The 22,215-nt window shown below is 47.3% G+C and overlaps 1 pseudogene; it reads left to right on the top strand.

Moving 5' to 3' along the window:
• LOC147124922 (sodium- and chloride-dependent neutral and basic amino acid transporter B(0+)-like) overlaps positions 1–22,215 on the top strand; it is a 643,543-nt pseudogene that overhangs the window by 582,787 nt on the left and 38,541 nt on the right.

The raw sequence follows: 22,215 nt of genomic DNA, 5'->3' as shown, positions 1-22,215 counted from the left end.
TAAAGCAATGTTACAGCACCTATGTCCGTTTGCTGAGTGTAAACAAGCTTTCTGTAAAAACCCTGAAACAACGCAATGACGTCATCACGTTGGTCACGTGGTGCCCCGAGTGGCGGGAAACGTGATGACGTCATGACATTAGAGGTGGGAGGTTCTGAGTTCAGACCTCGTGGAACTAGTTACTGTGTAGACCTGTTTGCTGTTGCTCCTGCGTATTTTTGTTTTGTTCACCAGTTTAATTAAATTCGATTAATTTACTGAACTGCCTCGACCTCAGTGATTTAGATAGGAATCAGTTGATTCCTACAGTCTAGTGATTAGTAGCATTATAAAATCTGTCAAATAAGATCTTCCATTACACACAGAGCTGGATTGTGCTGTGAGTGAATACTTCCCACAGGGGCGTGGTGTGACGCAGGACTCGCCCATCCCACCGACACTCTTTATTATTTACATAAATGAATTGGCAAAACTACTTGAACAATCTACAGCACCCGGCCTCACCCTATATGAATCCAAGGTTAAATTCCTCCTCTATGCAGATGACCTGGTTCTGCTGTCACCAACTAAGGAGGGTCTACAGCAGAACCTGGATCTGCTAGAGTCATACTGTCAGACCTGGGCCCTGACAATAAACCCCCAAAAAACCAAAGTCCTTGTGTTCCAGCAAAGATCCAGACATCAGGGACCCAGAATAAATTTCACACTAGGAACAACTAAAATTGAACAAACCACTAACTACACATACTTGGGCTTAAAAATCAGTTCTACGGGAAATTTTCATCCTACTGTGAATGAACTGAAAGAGAAAGCAAGAAGGACTTTCTATGCCATTAAAAAATCAATCCAAATAGAAATCCCAATTAGCATTTGGCTCAAAATGTTCAAATCAGTAATTGAACCAATTGCACTCGATGGCAGTGAGGTGTGGGGGCCACTAACACAACAAGAATTTGCAAAATTGGACAAACACCCAATTGAGATCCTACATGCAGAATTCTGTAAAAGTATCCTCCGGACTCAAAGGAAAACCATAAACAATGCATGCAGGGCAGAACTAGGCCAATATCCATTAATAATTACTATCCAAAAAAGAGCCACCAAATTTTGGAAACACCTAAAAATGAGCAACCCCCACTGCTATCATTATGAAGCCCTGAAATGCCAAGAGAGGATCATAAAGAAGAATACCCTCAGTCAACTAGTCCTGGGACTCAGTGAAGTAACTACTAACACTACTAACAATAACCAGCCCCAGGACAGTGACATCGTAGCACAGGTTATTCAACCCAACACAATTGTCACTAAGCAAAAGGAAAAATATCTGTCATATTGGGCAGAAACAACAAAAACCCAAAACAAACTCAATTGCTACTTGGCCCTAAACAGACAATACAACATAGCAAATTGAGAAAAACCTTGACTATGTACAGACTTAGTGAGCATAGCCTGGCTATCGAAAAAGGCAGACACAGACAGACCTGGCTGACAAGAGAGAACAGGATATGCTCTCACTGCAGTCAGGGGGTGGCGGAGACAGAGATGCACTTCCTCACAGCTTGTGGAAAATATCAGGGCATAAGGGAGAATTTCTACCCAAAATTCACAAAAATATGCCCTGAATTCAGAAATTTGAATGACGACCAAAAACCCACATACTTACTAGCGGAACAGAGAAATTGTGTAACCTTAGCGGCACACTATGTTACAGCTTGCCATAAACAGAGAGACAACCATTAAATCTAAGAAAAGAGTATATACAAATTATATGAATGTATATTTATACACTCAGGGATATATCTGTTTATACACTGTATGGATAGATCCGCGTTTATGTGTTCAACCATAAATGTTTTTCGATGCTTTGGCAACATAAGATGTACCTTGTCATGCCAATAAAGCGATTTGAATTGAATTGAAAAAAAATTGAGTGGAGAGTGCGGACTGTACCTCTGTGTTCTGACCCATCCGCAGCCTTTTTTAAAAATTCATTCATGGGATGTGGGCATTGCAGACAAGGCCGGCATTTATTGCCCATCCCTAATTGCCCTTGAGAAGGTGGTGATCTGCTTTTTGCAACTGAGTGACTTGCTAGTCCATTTCAGAGAGCAATTAAGAGTCAACCACATTGCTGTGGGTCTGGAGTCACACATAGGGTGAGGACAACAGATTTCCTTCCCTAAAGGACATTAGTGAACCAAATGGGTTTTTACGACAATCTGGTAGTTTCATGGTCACTATTCCTGATACTAGCTTTTTATTCCAGATTTATTTAATTAACTGAATTTAAATTCCCCAGCTGCCATGGTGGGATCATGAGTCCAGGCCTCTGGATTACTAGCACAGTGACAACCATTATGCTACCGCACCCAGCCACAGCCATGTAATAAAATGGATTGGACTGATTCAGTCAGAGTGAAACAGTGGCCCTGATCATATGACTAGAAATGACAGCATCGTTCCCAATAAAATGTATTTCTAAAACACATTCCACATTTTCCAGATCGACTCTGCAACCTCACTCTGGATGACGGATGTTTTGAAATAGTTAATACAACATGGCTGCAGGCAAACAATGAAACTTGCTCAAATGGATCAGAAATCTACATTCCTCACCAAGGTCCAAGTGAGCACTACTGGGAGTAAGTAAATTGCTACAGATAGCTGCACCTAGAACCTGCACAGCTATACAAATAGCTTCCTCTTGGGAAGGTCAGTTGGGTGAATGTCCTGTTTAATGAGTGAAAAGCTGTTTGATTTAGATAGAGGTACGATTTACATCATACGTCTGTTACAAAATAACTTCACAACAGGGGCCTTTACCTCCTGGATCCAGCAGTATTCACCTTACTTTAGCTGGTGGGTTGTGAAGGAATAGCCATGATTCAGAGAAATACACGATACTATGAACAGAATTCTGATATTATTAATTAAGAATATACTGGGTTTAAAAGACACACGTCTCAGCAGAAAAGGCTATGAACAGAAATACAGGCTTCTGAGATAAGATCAGTTGATAACAAAGTTGTAAACAGGCTTTGAAATGGGAAAGGGATATTGATCAAGAAACTGAGACCCTATTGAAAAGCAAAGATTTGCTTCCGAAGAGTCTAGAGTTTGGAATGAACACAATGAGAATGACCAGTTTAAGTGCTAAGAGCTAATACGTTGGAACAGAAACACAAATATTAAAAGAGGCATGTGCCTTGAAAAACATGACATCAAGTAAAAGAAACATCTGCTGGTCAAATAGTTTTATGTTAAACTTAGAAAGCAGGAACCATAAGATTAAATATGCAACCAATTGAGATAGCTAGAAATGCATGAACCACCCTGGTCAAAGTGTCTTTAATTTAGATATAGTAAAAACCATACCAACAAGGAGACTTTGAAGATAAGACTTCAATAGAGACACCAAGCAATTGCATTGTGTTTGTATTGAACTTGGAGTAGTAATTGTCTGCTAAAAAACAGTTAAGCCAATATTAAGAACTAAATGAAGAATCTTCGATAAGAATGACATCAAACAGAAAGCATAGCTGTCATTGTTTTTATGATGGTTTTTGGAACACCTAAAAGTAGAGAAATAATTATGCATGCAATAGTTGAATTGATGGTAAGAATAGAAAGCATTTGAAAGAGGTATCAATGAAGACAATTAGCTGACATCTGCAGAGAACATCAAAGAAGAAACCACTGCCAAAAGGGTATAAAAATAAGACCTTTTTTAACAGAAGTCAGAACACACTGAATGGGCAAAGCATTTCTCAACTTTCCAGAGGCATCTCTGTAAGTCTTTCACTATGAGTCTCGGGAAGTCAGATTGATTTTGGTGGATGTTCTGGATTTAGAAATAAGTAAGAAATAAGAAACGGAACGAAGTAAAGATTTGAGAATAAGGATCTCTGAGAAATGAGAATGTAAGCTAATTGTATTTTGAATTGTTAATGTTGCGACTGATTCAACAGATGTTAACTGAATATCGGCTCTTAAATAAAACTATATGGCCTAGAAATTAGGTTGGGGCACCAAAGTGGCGCCAAAGTCGCCTGAGCACAGGATTTAGCGCAGCGTTCGAGGCTTTAACGATCGTCAGATATTCAGTTTCATTGTCCCTAGAGGGAGACAGGGCAAGGCTCGAGGCGCTCCGCGTCACTCTTAGGGCGCTGAAACTGAATTTCGCAGCACAACAGCATACTGCAGGCCTTCCTCCCATTGTTAAGGGGGAGGGGCCTGCAACAGCGCGATCCCCGCTCACGAGTGCCGGCAAATGAGCCCGGCACCAAGGAGAAGTGCCGGGCTCTCGGGAAACAGCCGGCAATGCTGCGGTGGGGGGGGAGGTCAGGAGGCCGGGGACGGAGGTGCTGGCAGGCGGCCGCCGAAAAAGGCGGCCGCCCCGCACCTCCACCTTAACTTGCGCCTCTGCCAGCACAGCAAGGCCCCGTGAACCGGGCGCGGGTAGCAAACAGCGCAACTGCGGCGTTCGCTACCAAATATCGTGAACGGGGCGCTAATGGGGCACTGCGCACACCGATGACGTCATCGGTGGCAGTGCAGCGCAACAGGCTAATGCCACCATTATCGCCCCAACTCAATATCGTGGGTGGCGCAGCCAGTGGCGCTACAGCCACTGACTGCCTCTTTAGGCACTAACAGGTGGCGCTACTCACCCAATTTCTGCCCCTCTATTTTTAGAATTGTCTCACAGAGTAAATCTGTATAAACTTGCGAACCCACAAATTCTGTACACTCTTTTGTAAGGAGTTGCAGAATTCTGGGGGGTATTCCGGACCCTTATAATATCCGGAAGGTTACAGTCTAGTTCAACTTATTAAAAGTACTATCCAGAGGACAGTAACATCTTTAGTCATTCCTTTCCTTTAGGGAGAGATAGCCTGAACCTTTAGACCCATTTAAGCATCTTATGGAATTCGGCTATCTCTAACTTAAGTTGAAGGTGAATGTCTGGGGAATACGCCTGATCTGGAATAGCCCAAAAGGGCTAGGAGTGTAATTATCCCTTTAGATGGCATCCAATGAGTGTGTTAACGAGTTGATACAGAACCTATACTTATATTAATATCTTTATCCATGTTGTAGGTTGTTAAGTATAGAAGGAGTGTTTACTGACAGTGGATCTAACACCCAGATTTAAGCCTCTAGAGACGACAAAGACCCTGATCAGGCCTTGTAGAGCTTAAATCCGAATTTCCTCAAAATACCATTGAGGTCTAGAAGCTTCTTATAAAGTTCATTTTAAATCCTAACCAAGGTTAGGTCCTGACGAAATATTAAATCCTAACCGAGGTTAGGTCCTGACAAAATATTAAACCCTAACCGTGGTTAGGTCCTGACGAAATATTAAACCTAAACCGAGGTTAGGTCTTGAAGAAATGGCAAATCCTGTCGTAATTGTCCAAGTTTTTTAATTAGAAAATTTAAACAATTGCTTTATTAGGGGAAATAATCCTAGCCCTGTACCTCCACAAAATCAAGTGATAATTTTTGAAATAGAAGGCTTTGATGCCGAAGGAGCCGTTAGAACTCATGGCACGATTAATGTTGATCACCAGAACCAGGGGATACAGAATATCCTGTGGGATAATCAAATGAATACTCCAAATCCAATAAATTCCTTAATGATAAGGTGCACACCTGCACAATTGGGAGGCCTAATGAATGGTGCCCAAAAAGGTGGTGGCAACCATGGCCGAATAGCAGGACCCAGAGCAGCCTATGCTCCTGGGAGCCATGGATTCCAGTTAAGGTGGCAAAATCATGATGAAATAAATGACAACAATCTTAGAGAAAACTATAGACAGCTTAGAATCCATTATAATCAATGCCGACAGGCACTAGCTCACTCTTATCTAAATGCTGGAGGCGCGATAATTAATGGTCCAGTAAACCAACCCCAGCAACCACAAATTTAGCCCCTAGGTCAAGTAAAACTTTTGTAAGGAGTTGCAGAATTCTGGGGGTATTCCAGACCGCCCATAATATATAATATCCGGAAGGTTACAGTCTAGTTCAACTTATTAAAAGTACTAGCCGGAGCACGGTAACTTCTTTAGTCATTCCTTTCCTTTAGGGAGAGATAGCCTGAACCTTTAGGCCCATTTAAGCGTCTTATGGAATTCGGCTATCTCTAACTTAAGTTGAAGGTGAACGCCTGGGGAATACGCCTGATCTGGAATAGCCCAAAAGGACTAGGACTGTAATTATCCCTTCAGGGTTTCACGAGGCCTGCAAAACCCGACCAGTTATATGTAAAATGGATGTTAATTCTGAGGCATGCCAGCCTCATTACAATATTAAAATGGACGACCTGTCCCTGAGAGCGGGTTGGCTGCCAGCCCCCCGTCCTGTCTCTGTTAAAACTGAAAGTGGATGGGTTGGAGGCAGGCTCTGGTCAAGATTCAGATTTTTAACACTTTAACTTCCAACACAACCCCAATACCACAACCCACTCATTCTATTGGGTTAATATTTCCCCCATTGTATCTAATAGTGATTGTGTGTAATGAACAATATCCTTATATAAGATGTTTTCTGTTGTTATTTTATTTAGTAAAGTAGTTTTACACCGTACAAGTTCAATGGATGAGACTGGGGAGATAGTTTGGCATTTAGCCCTCTGTCTGCTTCTGGCCCGTGTGATAGTTGGGGCAGCGCTATCGAAAGGAATCAAATCTTCAGGAAAGGTAAAACGATTGGTGATGAATAGCGTTAAAACTCTGGTGACAATGTACAGATTTCTGCAACAATTAAACTAGAATTTACGATTCATTTATGAAGTGGGCTGGTTTATCTCACAGGTGATGTTAACAGTGACTCTTTGGGGAGAGTGAGATCCATAGGTTATGAGCACTGCAGGCCTGAGTGAGATCTGAAGATCTTTCTCCTGAGTGAAAGAACAGCAGCAATTCCCCAAACTCCTGAAATGTGCCCCTCATTCTAAGGGTTTCAGTCGCTGATACAGGACTTTGGGTAAATTTCCAATTGCTCTGGAAGGCTGGGCAGGGCTGGCTAAGTGAGTGAGCAGATTAGGAGCATGGTTTTATTTGAGTATGTAACCAGGCCTGTGTAACTTGAGTTTTCCCTGTGTCCTTTCACATGTATGTTTTGGCTGCTGCTCCGGAGCGGAGTCCATCACATCTATTTCCAATATTTCTCCCCTTTTTACTTCTTTTCTTTTTACCCCTCCTAAACCCCTCTCTCCTGTCATCATGCCTCCTTTCATTTCTTCTCTCTCGGGTACTCGGCCTTCCCAAGTCCCTACCCCAACTCTTCAGCACTCCTCGACCCTCCTACTCTCCTGCCGCCATCCCAGGCTTCATTCCCCCTTAGATAAGCTTCCCTCTGTGTCTCTCTTGGCATCCTTCAAAAGGGCCATCGAGACACTTGTCGCTGCCTCCTTACGAGCAGAAACCCAAAATAGCCGATCCTATGCTCTCGTTGACCTTCCAGCCCAGCATACCCTCTGGAGGCTGATCTTGCCAATCTCCTTCCCATCCAATCACCCCTCCCAGTGCTGACCCTGTGGACTCTGCCAGTGGATGAGCTATCATCGCTCCTCTCCGCATCTCCCACCAGAGTCCGTTCATAAGTGAACAAGGCCATCTCTGACCTCTTCCTTGTATCAAGCTCCACCCAAATCCCCCTTCACCCTCCCAACCCTATTTCCATCTGTGTCTGCCCCGGGAAAAACTCTCTCCCAATTCACTTACAACTGCACTTTTAAAATCCTAGCTGTCTAGCCTTTGGCCCTCCCTCCATTTAGCAAGACATTTCTAAGCTAACAATCTGCTCAACCACACCTTCTCATCCACCTTTGATGCACTAGTCCCCTTTAAAACAGTTACTCTCTCTTTCTCCCTGGCCTTTCCCCCGTTATGGCCCTCATCTCCGCTCCCTTAAGTCTAAGGGATATCGCGGACAACTGGTTTAGCTATTCACTGCCAAATCTGGGTGGACCACATAAAACTGTATCGGATCCTGCTCTCGTCTGTCAAAAGTGCTCACTATTCCAGGATCATTCTGGAATGCAAAGATGATAACTGGCTTCTATTCTCTATGACAAAATGTCTTCTTAAACCTCTCTCCGCTGTCTCCTTCACCCTCACCTCCAGCAACAAGTGTGAGGAGCTCATGGACATCTTTATCACTAAGATTGAGACCATCTGATCAGCTGCCTCTGCAGCTTTCCTTCCTTTCCCTATCCCACCAGTCAAACTTCGACTAAAGTTCCCCTGCCCTAGCCTTGAACTTGCATCTTTCTCTAGTTTCTCTGCTATCTCCGCTTATGACCTCTCCGAAATCATTTGTCCTTGAGACCCTGCCTGCTTGACCTTATTCCCACTGAACTGCTGACCACCCAATCTCCCTTCCAGGCTCCCATGTTAGCTGATATTGTTAACAGTTCTGTCTCCTCAGGTACTGTGCCCCTCTCTGTTAAGTCTGTGTGTTATATTGAGAATTAATACACAGACCACAAGAGTAAACGTTAACAGGTCTTCACTAGTCGAAGGTCAGGGCGGAACTGCCCAATAAATCATTACACAGCACTTATATACCGGTGTGGTCACCACCGGTATTACAGTATACAGCAGCCAAGATAAAGTAGTGCAACTCTTAAAATAGTTCTCTTAAAGGTGGAACGGTTACATACACCACAATCCTCCCTTTTTAGCTTAACAGTATATATTCCCCATTAACATAACATAATAACATATATCCACAACTTCATGTAAAAACAGTTCACAGATTCAGTCTCTCTGGAGGCTTCCTGACTCGGTCCGGATAACGCCTCGGTGGTGTAGTAGTTTTCGGTGGTGTAGTAGGTTCTTTTGGCAAGGTCGATTCGGCTTGAATGCCAGTGTCGGGTTCATCTGATTCCAGTATCACCGGATCGGAGGTAGATCCTATGGGTATCTCTGCTTCATCATTAGGCGTATAGAGTTGTGGAGTAGGTTGTCCCTTTTCGGATGACTCTATGATCTGGTCAACATGGCGCCTTATTATGCTTTCACCAATGTCCACGGTATACATCAGCGGTCCTAGTCGTGTGCAAATAGCTCCAGGCTGCCATTTCTCGGTACGGTAGTCCCGGGCCAAAACTTGTTGACCTATCTGGAAGGTTCTAGTTGGCCTTTCATTCATGCCTTGAAATTGCCGGTTCTCTACGTCCCTTCTGATGTTTGGCTTGATCAAATCCAGCCGGCATCTTAGTCTTCTATTGAAAAACATCATGGCGGGAGTTTGGTTTGTAACCGCATGTGTTGCATTCCTGTACGCCAACAAGAAGTTATCTACCTTATGTTGTAGATTTATGTCTTCCTTACCCATGGCCTTTATGGCCTTCTTGAAGGTCTGGACAAACCTTTCAGCTAATCCATTGGTGGCGGGATGGTATGGGGCGGACGTGTAGTGCTTAACCCATTGTTTTTTAAGAACTTCCTGAATTCTTCGGACACAAATTGCGGTCCATTATCAGAACAGATCTGTTCCAGCAGCCCATTCCTGGCAAATATGGTCCTTAATACTGTGTTGGTTTTTTCTGTGGTGGTGGAGGACATCTTTATTACCTCCGGCCACTTGGAGTGTGCATCCACCGCGATTAAGAACATTGAGTCCATAAATGGACCAGCAAAGTCGATATGTACCCTTTGCCATGGAGATGAGGGTCACTCCCATGGATGTAGAGGAGCTTGTGGTGGGGCGTTTTGGACCTTCTGGCATCCTAGACAGCTCTTGGTCATTTCTTCGATGTCTCCATCGATACCTGGCCACCACACAAACGCTCTGGCTAGATTCTTCATTTTCACTCCACCCAGATGCCCCTCGTGAAGCTCCTTTAGCACTTTATGCTGGAGTTTGGGTGGAATCACCACTCTGGATTCACACATCAAAGTTCATCGGCACACTGACAGCTGTTCTCTTCTTTGCGAAAATGCTGGCAACAGTGGTTCGCCATGTGCTGGCCATCCCTTCACCGTTAAATCGTAGACTCGTGAGAGAGTCGGGTCATTTCTTGTTTCCTTTTCGATCGTAGAATTTGTTACTGGTAGACATTCCACTATGGTTGAGTGGAACATCTCCACTGGGTCCACTGTAGGCGCCTCTTCTACCGTTGGCAACGGTAGGCGCGATAAACCGTCAGCATTCCCATGCTGTTTTGATCCTTTGTATTCTATGTCATATTGGTGGGCCCCTAGGAAAAGGGACCACCTCTGTAGCCTTTGCGCTGTCATAATGGAAACGCCCTTTTTAGGGTTGAATATGGATACCAACGGCTGGTGGTCTGTCAGCAGTGTAAACTTCTGGCCCTGCAGGTAATGATTAAACTTCTTTACTCCCCACACCAGGCTGAGAGCCTCCCTATCTATCTGAGCATAGTTGCGCTCAGCGGAGGTCAATGATCTGGATGCAAATGCGACTGGCCTTTCCGAGCCATTTGGCAACTTGTGTGAGAGTACTGCTCCAATACCATAAGGAGAAGCATCACAAGCTAAACGAATAGGTAGCGTTGGGTTGAAGTGAGCCAACACTTCCTCTGAGGTGATCAATGCCTTGCTTTTGCGAAAGGCCTTCTTACAGTCCTCGCTCCACTTCCATGGTACTTCTTTCTGCAAAAGAGCATTCAGCGGGTGCAGCACCGTGGATAGATTTGGCAGAAACTTATGGTAATAGTTAATCAACCCTAGGAACGACCTCAACTGGGATACATTTTCCGGAGCGGGAGTCTTCACAACAGCTTCGATCTTGTCAGGTGACTTGTGCAGCCCCTCCTGGTCAATGACATGACCACAGTATGAGATCTGTTTCTGAAAGAACTCACATTTCTGGCGATTAACTCGAAGGCCATATTCCTTCAACCTGCTGAGCACCAGTTTCAAATTTGCAAGGTGTTCCTCATCGTCATCTCCTGTAATCAGGATATCGTCCAAGTAACATTGAGTGCTTGGAATTCCCTGTAATACCTGCTCCATGGCCCTCTGCCAAATTGCTGGAGCCGAAGCCACTCCAAAAACCAGTCTATTATATCGATACAAGCCTCTGTGCGTGTTGATTGTGAGATACTGGCGCGACTCTTCCTCAACTTCCATCTGTAAGTACGCTTGCGCCAGGTCTATCTTGGTGAAGCGTTTCCCGCCAGACAATGAAGCAAAGATATCCTCAATCCGCGGAAGCGGATATTGCACCGTGTGAAGCACCGGATTAACTGTGATCTTGAAGTCTCCACAGATGTGGACCTTCCCCGGTTCCCCTGGCTTGTTACTCGATGAACGCTTCATGACGGGAACAATGGGCATGGCCCACTCACTCCAGTCCACCTTAGACAGTACTCCTGAACGTTCTAGCCCTTCCAGCTCAGCTTCCACAGCAGGTCGTATCGCATAAGGTACCGGTCTGGCTTTGAAAAATTTTGGGTTTGCATGTTCTACAATCTTGATTTTTGCCTTAATTCCTCTCAGTGTTCCCAGTCCCTGTTGGAACACCTCTTTAGCCTCATCCAATATTCTGGACAATCGTTCAGGTTTGACATCTTTTTTTCCAGAATCTACCGTTATTGCGTTTAGGGAGTGCCAGTCCATATTTATTTTCCTGATCCACTCCCATCCCAGAAGTGGTGGACCTCCCTCAGGTAGGACATATATGTCCATTCCTTGGTGTGCTTTGCCCTTGTGTACCACCTTGACTTTTATCTTTCCGATGGGGTATACTCTTTGCCCCGTGTATGTCTGCAATACTATCTCCGTATCCCATAGGGGAATATGTGTGAATAACTTTTTGTAATCTTGCTTATTCATGACCGTCAACGCCGATCCGGTGTCCAATTCCATCTTCACGTGGACTCCTGCTATCTGCAGTGTGACCCAGATAGTTTGTCGGTCAGCTTCCTTACTCACATTGTGAATTCTCAGACTACCCAGTTCCTTGCTGTTGGAGTCTGAATCCGAATTCTGTTCATCCGAACTCTTCTCAGCCACCTTATGTACCTTTCTGCACTTTTCCTGTGGTGACTTTTTGTTGCTGGTCTTCTTTCCTGACCGGCATACTTTAGCTATGTGACCAAGCTTGCCACATTTTCTACATTCCTGGTTTTTAAAGCAGCATTGGTTCTGCTCGTGTGTTGTCTTTCCACAACGATAACATTTCATTGTACCCAGAGCCATTTGATCTACGCTGAGTACCGCTGCCTTCAGCTGCATTTCCGCAGTGCCTCTCGCTGCGGCTTCGTGCGATGCTGCAATAGTGACAGCCTTATCAAGTGTAAGATCATTCTCTTCAAGCAGCCGCTTTTGTGTTCCTTCTTTCAACAATCCACACACGAATTTGTCTCTCAGTGCCTCTGTCAGGTTTTCCCCAAACTGGCAGTATTTCGCTAGCTTACGCAGTTCAATTAAATACTCCACGTTGCTTTCCTCTTTCAGTTGCGTTCTTGCATAAAATTTAAATCGTTCCGCTAACATCAGCGGTGTGGGATTCAAATGATTTTTCAGGATAGCAACAATTTTAGCGAAAGTCTGATCCGCTGGTTTAGCTGGTGATAGAAGATGCTTCAATAGCCCGTATGTCTTCGCACCCATTGAGTTTAGTAAGGTTAGTGCTTTATCTTCATCTGATATTTTATTTGCCTTACAATATATCTCTATGCGTTCTACATACGTGGCCCAATCTTCAACATCGGGATCGAAATCGTTGATGTTACCACGCTTAGGCATCCTCGCACTCTTCTTGAGAAAAAAAAGACATTTTTCTTTAACTTTTCTTTTTCAAAATGGCGGTTTCCCGCGCTCGTCTTCTTCCCCGCCTACGAAAAATGGCGGCTTCCCGCGTTTGCCTTTCTCCCCCACTGGCTGTAATGGCGATTGCCGTATTGCTGCGTTCGCCCTCCCCAGCGGTTTTCAAATCGTGCCTCCCAGCCCCTCTTGCAGTCCGGTCCTTTCCCCCGGCTGCGGCTGAGTTCTCCGCGTTTTTTTTTATTTTTTTTATTTTCTCCCGCGCTTATGACGTCCTGGTCGCTGCGCCTCGCGGCCTCGGTAGCTGCCCGGCCTTTCTCACCGGTCACGGTCGAGCTCTCTCTCGACGCTGTTGCTTCTCCCAGCCCGCTTGCAGCCCGGTCTTTTACACCGGCTGCGTTTGCATTCACCGCGGCTCCCGTGCCTTACGCTGCCCCAGTCTCAGCGCCTCTGGCCCCAACTTCTGTCCGGCTCTTTTCCCCGGCCGTGGTCAAGTTCTCTGCCCTTATATCCTCCGTTTTTCCCTCCCCTACTTCACAGTCAACGTGGCCGACTTGCTGCTCGTCGCTGATCGGCTTACCCACAACCGTGATAGAAGGGATGATCACTGCCTGTTGCTGATGGAAGGCTTCGTGTCAGAATTCTTCCTTTGCTCTGCAGACCCGAGTCTTTTCTCAGCAGAATGATGAGGGCGGATGCCTCCTTCTCGACGCCCGTTAAACTGCCTTGGATGTATCTCTGCCGCAGGGTAAGATCCTACTCGTCGCCACTGTTAAGTCTGTGTGTTATATTGAGAATTAATACACAGACCACAAGAGTAAACTTTAACAGGTCTTTACTAGTCGAAGGTCAGGGCGGAACTGCCCAATAAATCATTACACAGCACTTATATACCGGTGTGGTCACCACCGGTATTACAGTATACAGCAGCCAAGATAAAGTAGTGCAACTCTTAAAATAGTTCTCTTAAAGGTGGAACGGTTACATACACCACACTCTCCTTCAAATTTGATGTCATCACCCCTCTCCTCACAAAAGCCAACACTTGACCCATCCGTCCTTGCAAACTACTGCCCCATCTCCAACCTTCCTTTCCTCTCCAAAGTCCTTGAATGTGTTGTCGCCTCCCAAATCCATGCCTATATTTCTCGGAATTCCATGTTTCAATCTCTCTAATCAGGAATTTTTTGAGGATGTAACTAGTAAAATACATAAGGGAGAACCAGTGGATGTGGTGTATTTGGACTTTCAGAAGGCTTTCGATAAGGTCCCACATAAGAGATTAGCGTGTAAAGTTAAGGCACATGGGATTGGGGGCAAGTTATTGACTTGGACAGAGAACTGGTTGGCAGATAGAAAGCAAAGAGTTGGAATAAACAGGTCTTTTTCCGAGTGGCAGGCAGTGACTAGTGGGGTACCGCAGGGATCAGTCCTTGGACCCCAGCTATTCACCATATATATTAATGATCTATACAAGGGAACTAGATGTAATATCTCCAAATTTGCAGATGACACAAAGCTGGGTGGGCGTGTGTGCTGTGAGGAGGATGCCAAGAAACTACAGGATGATTTGGACAGGTTGGGTCATTGGGCAGAAGCATGGCAGATGCAATATAACATGGATAAATGTGAGGTTATCCACTTTGGTGTCAAAAACAGGAAGGCAGATTATTATCTCAATGGCAATAGATTGGGAGAAAGGGAAGTGCACCAGTCGCTGAAGGTAAGCATGCAGGTGCAGCAGGCGGTTCAGAAGGCAAATGGTATGTTGGCCTTCATAGCGAGAGGGTTTAAGTACAGGAACAAGGATGTCTTGTTGCAGTTGTACAGGGCCTTGGTGAGACCACATCTTGAGTATTGTGTGCAGTTTTGGTCGCCTTATCTCAGGAAGGATATTCTTGCCATGGAAGGAGTTCAGCGAAGATTCACCAGGCTGATACCTGGGATGGCAGGAATGACATATGAGGAGAGATTGGGTCGATTGGGCTTGTACTCGCTGGAGTTTCAGAGAATGAGAGGGGATCTCATTGAAACTTATAAAATTCTGTCAGGACTGGACAGACTAGATGCAGGGAGGATGTTCCCGATGGTTGGGGAGTCGAGAACCAGGGGTCACAGTCTAAGGATAAGGGGTAGGCCTTTTAGGACAGAAATGAGGAGGAATTTCTTCACCCAGAGAGTGATGAACCTATGGAATTCTCTACCACAGTAGGCAGTAGAGGCCAATTCATTAAATATATTCAAGAAGGAGTTGGATATATTTCTTAAGGCTAAAGGAATCAAGGGGTATGGGGAAAAAGCAGGGACCGGGTACTGAACTTGGATGATCAGCCATGATCGCATTGAATGGCGGAGCAGGCTCGAGAGGCCGAATGGCCTACTCCTGCTCCTATCTTCTATGTTTCTGTGTTTCTATGTTTCCGCCCCGCCACAGTACCGAAAGGACTCTTCTCAAAGTCACAAATGACATCTTATGCGACTATAACAAAGGTAAACTATCCCTCCTCGTCATTCTCAACCTGTCTGCAGCCTTTGACGCTGTTAACCATACCATTCACCTCCAACACCTCTCCACTGTCGTCCAGCTGGGAGCATCTGCACTCTCCTGGTTCCATTCTTATCTATCCAGTTGTAGCCAGAGAATCACCTGCAATGTCTTCTCTTCCTGCTCCTGCTCCATTACCTCTGGTGTTCCCCCAAGGATCTGTCCTTGCCCCCACCCCCCATTTCTCATCTACACGCTTTCCCCTCGGCGATGTCATCCAATAAAACAGCATGGCCTAGAAATTCAGTTGGCGCCGCGCCAGGGCTTTAGCGCCGGAAAGTTAGCGCCGGCGCTAAGTCCCCCTGCGCGCGCCAAAAATTCAGTAGCGCTGCGCCCAAACGGCTGCCGGCGCTACTGAAGGGTGTTTGCGCCTGAAAACTGGCGCTACGCGCCGCATTGCGGCACTATTCCGGCGCTGCGGCGCCCGATGCGGTGCAGCAGGCTCTGGAAGTGCAGGCCTCCTCCTTCAGTTAAGGAGGAGCTACCTGCACCCGCCCGCTGGCCGGTAAAATCGCCACAAAAATGAGCCCGGCACCTCGGGGAAGTGCCGGGCTCGCAGCCGAGAAGCATCTGTTCCGCGGGGGGGGGGGGGGGCGTGGGGGAGTCCGGGGAGGGAGGTGCGGGCAGGCGGCCGGCGGGAAAGCGGCCGGCCGCCGCTCCACCTTTATGCGCCGGCGCAAAGTCGTGTAAGACTCTGTTGCCAGAGTCTTAGTTGCGGCTGCCACAGGCGAGGCGGCCGCAACTGAATTTCGGCGCTGGGGCCCGTCGGCATGGCAACCGGGATGCTGCGCACACCGATGACGTCATCGGTGCCGGCGCAGCGCTACCGGTCTACCGCCGATTCCAGGGCCCCAGGGAATTTTTAAACTGGCCATAACTCCGGCGCTAGGCCCTCCAGCGCCCCAAATGGGGCGCTAGGCCTACTGAATTTCTAGGCCCATCAGTCTCCAGATTACACTGACGACACCCAGCTCTACTTCACCACCACCTCTCTCAACTCGTTCATTGTCTCTAAATTGTCAGACTGCTTGTCCAACAACCAATACTGGATGAGCAGAAATTTCCTCCAATTATTGGGAAGACTGAAGCCATTGTTTTCGGTCACCCTACAAACATCATTCCCTAGCCGCCGACTCCATCCCTCACCCTGGCATCTGTCTGAGGCTGAACCAGACTGTTCGCAACCTTGGTTTCATTTTTGATCCCGATTTGAGCTTCCATCCACATAACCGCCCCATCACTAAGACCGTCTGTTTCCACGTTCGAAACGTTGTCTGACTACACCCTGCCTCAGCTCAGCTGCTGCTGAAATCCTAATCTGTGCCTCTGTTACCTCAAGACTTGACTATTCCAACGCACTCCTGGCTGGCCTCCCACGTTCTACCTTCCATAAACTTGAGGTCATCCAAAACTCGGCTGTGCTAATTCGCACAAAGTCCCATTTACCCATCACACCTGTGCTCGCTGAACTGTATTGGCTCCTGTTGTGTATGTACCTTTAAGAGAAGAACTGATTTTATACTGCAGTACCGGCAGTGACCACACCTGTATAAAACGCCCTAGCAGGCTTCTGTACTTCAGTCTGACATTTACCCTCTGTTCAGTAAATACCTGTTTTATTGTTCTCCTACAGTCAATGTATTATTGATACTCGGACACTACACTGGCGACGGGCAGGTTCGAACTCACCTGCAGTACTGCATCACCTCACGGGGATCTTTCCCTGAGAAGAAGCTTCTTGGAGGTCGAAGTCAGGTCAACGGGCGTCGACAGCGGGCAAACGCCCAAGGATCCATCGGTGTTCGGAGAATTGCGGGAGAGCTGGGCTTGGCTCCCCAGTCAATGTGTTCCAGCGAATCGTGCTGGTAGCAGGTAGTGCGCTGACCCTCCCGGACTGCGGCGGGCTCGAGCTCGATCGAGCAGCTCTGCAAAGGGGCCGCGCAGCGTCGTCGGGAGGAAAGAGAGGGTGGAGCGCACAGGGCGTGGTCGGTGCTCAAGAACCAGGCAGCGTAGAGAAAATAAAACGAGGGGAAGGAAAAGTGAAGGAATCCAGAAATGACTACTTTCAGAAAAGGATCTGATGCTAGAACAGGCTTTCAGCGTGGCAGTATCCTACGAAGCAGCAGCACGGGGAGCTGCGGAAATACAACAGAAACCACAAGAATACAGCGCTAACGAAATGGCGTATGGAGCAGAAAAGTGCTATCGCTGCGGCAGAACAACCCATGATCAGAAGGACTGCTGGTTTAAGGACAAAGTATGCAGGCAATGCGGGAAAATGGGACATATAGCAAGAGTCTGCAGGTTGGGAAAGAAAACCAACACCACAAGAACTACTAAGGAAAAGTACAAGAAAGTAAAAAAAATGATAGACAGTAGTTCGGAAGATCAGGAGAGTGATAATGACTCCGGGAGCAGGAGACTAAGTTGTCTAAAGTTACACAACGTGATCGCAAAGGAGGATCACCGAACCATTTGGGTCACCCTCACGATAGCAGGGTCCCAAGTAAAGATGGAATTGGATACAGGATCAGCCCTAACTGTCATGAATCGACAAGACTACGAGCGGCTATTCTCACACATACCCTTTAAGGACATGTCCATTGTAACGAGGGCTGTAGAGGGGGCTTTAAACTAACTAGTGGGGGGGAGGTTCCTGGAGAGCAAAAAATAAAAATGACAACAGAGAAGGTCATAGACTTAGGTAGCAGTGGGGAAATTAAAAACCAGAGCATGTCAGGAAGGGGCAGAAGGTATGGAGTAAAAGGTAAAGTAATAAAAAGGGAAAAAGCAGGAACTAAGTGTCACAAAACATACTTGAAAGTTCTCTATCTGAATGCACGTAGCATTCGTAACAAAATAGATGAGTTAATGGCACAAATAACTACATATGGGTATGATCTTGTGGCCATTACAGAAACATGGCTGCAGGGTGACAATGCCTGGGAATTAAACATACCAGGTTATTTAACGATCAGGAAGGACAGGCAGGAAGGAAGGGGAGGTGGGGTAGCTATGTTAATAAAGGAAGGAATCACTGTAATACAGAGAAATGATATTGGGTCAAAAGATCAGGATAATGAAACAGTTTGGGTGGAGGTAAGGAATAATAAGGGGAAAAAAACACTAGTGGGCATAGTCTATAGGCCTCCGAACAGTTGCAACTCTGTTGGACGGAGTATCAATCAGGAAATAGTTGAGGCTTGTAATAAGGGAGCATCTATAATTATGGGGGATTTTAACTGTCATATTAATTGGACAAATCAAATTGGGCAGGGCTGCCTTGAGGATGAGTTCATTGAGTGTATTAGGGATGGGTTTCTTGAGCAGTATGTAACTGAACCGACCAGGGGGCAAGCAACCTTAGATCCGGTCCTGTGTAACGAGACAGGATTAATTAAAAATGTCCTAGTAAAGGATCCCCTTGGAATGAGTGACCATAACATGGTTGAATTCCATATTCAATTAGAGGGTGAGAAGATTGGATCTCAAACAAGCGTGCTAAGCTTGAATAAAGGAGACTATGAAGGTATGAGAGCGGAATTGAGTAGAGTGGATTGGGAAAATAGATTAAAGGGTAAGACGATACATGATCAGTGGTGTACATTTAAGGAGTTATTTTACAAATTCCCAAAAAAATATATTCCACTGAGAAGAAAAGGATGTAAAAGAAAAGACAGCCATCCATGGCTAAGTAAAGAAATTAAGGATAGTATTCGACTAAAAATAAGGGTATATAAGGTAGCCAAATCTAGTGGGAGGATAGAGGATTGGGAAAACTTTAAAAGACAGCAAAAAATAACAAAAAGATTGATTAAGAAAGGGAAGATAGATTATGAAAGTAAATTAGTAAAAAATATAAAAACAGATAGTAAGAGTTTTTACAGTTATATAAAAAGAAAAAGGGTGGCTAAAGTAAATGTTGGTCCCTTAGAGGATGAGACCGGGAAATTAATGGTGGTAAATATGGAGATGGCAAAAACACTGAATGAATATTTTGTATCAGTCTTTACAGTAGAAGACACTAAGAATATCCCAACACTGGAGAAACAGGGGGCTATAGGGGGGGAGGAGCTAAACACGATCAAAATCACTAAGGAAGTGGTACTCGGTAAAATAATGGGACTCAAGGCGAATAAATCACCTGGGCCTGATGGGTTACATCCTAGGGTCTTGAGGGAAGTGGCGGTAGGGATTGTGGATGCATTGGTAATAATTTTCCAAAACTCCCTGGACTCAGCAAAGGTCCCGGCAGACTGGAAAACTGCTAATGTAACGCTCATATTTAAAAAGGGCAGTAGACAGAAGGCTGGAAACTATAGACCGGTTAGCCTAACATCTGTGGTAGGTAAAATATTGGAGTCCATTATTAAGGAGACAGTAACAGGACATTTGGATAATCATAATTTAATAGGACAAAGTCAGCATGGTTTTATGAAGGGGAAGTCATGTTTGACAAATTTGTTGGAGTTCTTTGAGGAAGTAACATATAGGGTGGATAAAGGGGAACCAGTGGACGTAGTGGCCTAGAAATTAATTGACGCCACTTTTGGGGCGCTAAAGTGGGGCGTCCGCTAAAGTTAGCGTCCGCCTCCAAATCTAGGCCACTTCTCCGATATTCATTAGCTTCGCCCTACTAGTTCAGCCGAGCGCTAAAACTGCTGTTGGACGCCTCTCTCTGGGCGCTAAGCCGGAGGTGGTGATCGATAGTGCCTAGGCCGGGCGCAGCGCAGGTGCGGCCATCTCGTGACTGACAGCAGACACCCTGGCGCCGGCCAGCTCTTAAGGGGGAAGGGTCGACTGTGTCTGCTGCCACGCCCTGGATAGTGGAGCCCTCCAGCTAGGCCTGAACACTGCTGCTGGGCCCAAATAGCGCCTGAAGACATGGAGAAGGCCCGTGAACGTGCGCAGCGCTTCTCAGAGCGTGATCTGAGTGTGCTGCTTGCTGCTGTGGAGAAGAGGCGCCATGTTTTGTACCCGGACAATGACAAGAAGGCGACGGTCCGCGTCTACAGGAGAGCCTGGAGGCATGTCGCCACCAAGCTGTCAGCCAACAGCGACGTCCCCAGGACCGGTGCCCAATGCCGCAAAAAGATAAATGACCTCACACGCATTGTCAGGGTGAATACCCTTTCCAATGACCTCCTCATCCTTGCATGTGCACCTCACATTATGGGCAAAGGGACCTGAAAGCTCTAATGGCCAGCCTTCATCCAGCAGCTATGGCACAGGCATGAGCACCAATTGCACATTCTGCACTGAACACACTGGCCAAGCTATTCCACCATGGGAGGCAGTGCACAGCAGATCATGGCGACACACTGGCCAGGCTATTCCACCATGGGAGGCAGTGCACACCAGATCATGGCGACACACTGGCCAGGCTATTCCACCATGGGAGGCAGTGCACAGCAGATCATGGCGACACACTGGCCAGGCTATTCCACCATGGGAGGCAGATCACACAAGATCACGGCGACACACTGTACTCAGAGGCCGTCCTTTCTCTTGCAGGCCAAGCTGGCGAATAATCGCAGGAGCCGGACTGTGACTGGGGGAGGACGACCCCATTTCCAGCCACTCACCGACCTGCAACATCGCGTGGAGCGCCTCATGGTTCGCCGGGTGATTGGGCCCGTTGCATGTGGAGATGCCGACCCTGTTCTGGGAAGCAATGGTAAGGACATCACCTTTTGCACCTCTCTCGTCCCACTTGCGCATCAGATCTACGTCCTATGCCACTGTCCGACCAATGCGCTGAATGCCACCACTCATGCATCCCGCACTGACGCCCTCTCCTCACTCTAAAGCTACTCTTGTGCCTTCCTGCTTTCAGATGGTCAAGAGGAGGTCCCTCAACTTGCCAGTGACAGGCCCTCCGAGGAGGAGCAGGAGGAGGAGCAAGAGGAAGGCGGCCCATCAGGGGAACCCTCAACCGCGGCCACCCAGGCCAATGTAGGGGACACGTCTTCCCTGGAGGGCAGCGTGGCGGAAGTGTCGAAGGGGAGGGGAGCTCCTGGGACCTGCGTGCTGCAGAAAGGCGGGAGGGGGTGGAAGCTCAGCGGCCTTCTCCCCAGAGGGGGGATGCGTCGGAGGGGCGTCCAATTGCTGGGCCCAGCAGCCTCCAGCAACGCAGGAAGGGTCGGGCAGCTCGGCGGCCTTCTCCCCAGAGGGAGAGTCCGGCCTCCAGTCAGGAGATGCTCTTCGCCGAGGAGATGGAAGGCCTCGAAGACTTGTCCGCGGACTCGGAGCGCCGGCACACGGAGCTCATGGCGGTAGTGTCACGGTTGCCTGAGTCCATCGATTCCCTCTCTCGGAGTGTGGCCAAGTTCGGGCCCTTAGAGGCCACCAGTCGGGCGGAATACCGGGCAGATCTTGCAGCGACTGGCCAGGTGATTAGTGGTGCCGTCCAGTCACTGGCTGCTCTGCTGCGGTCAGTGAACAGGTCAACACGGGCACTCACTGCTGCCACACTCGCTGTGTCAGCCAGGCATCGCCAGGGCACCCGGCGCGCTGCAGCAGCACATCGGTCTGTCCCTCGGCAGATTGGTGCGCATGCTGCAGTGCTGGCCCGGGCAACTGCCAGTGTCTCAGGCGACCAGCGAACGCCTGCCATCCGCCAGCTTGCCGCCATTCCTCCAGCCGCCACTGCCACTCCCCCAGTGGAGCTGCCAGGAGCTGCTGCAGCGACTGATGCTGGCCAGCCACAGCTGCAGCAATCAACAGCCGGCCGCTCGACGCCCAGACCTCAACTAGGCCGACCCCCAAGGGCATCTGCCGTCACGACATGTGCCCCTCAGAAGCCTGCCCCCAGCCTTGCAGCAGCCAATGGCCTTACTTTGAGGCGGAGCAGCAGGGCGGGCAGGGGCCAGCCAAAGATGGCCAAGGCATCCCCCTAGCGGGCCAAATATTCGAATGTGTGGC

Source organism: Somniosus microcephalus, chromosome 1, assembly GCF_052327205.1.
Source record: "Somniosus microcephalus isolate GS21.2 chromosome 1, FLI_Smic_1.0, whole genome shotgun sequence".
NCBI lineage: Eukaryota > Metazoa > Chordata > Chondrichthyes > Squaliformes > Somniosidae > Somniosus > Somniosus microcephalus.
Note: the sequence above shows the minus strand (reverse complement) of the source record. Positions and strands in the feature narration are given on the sequence as shown.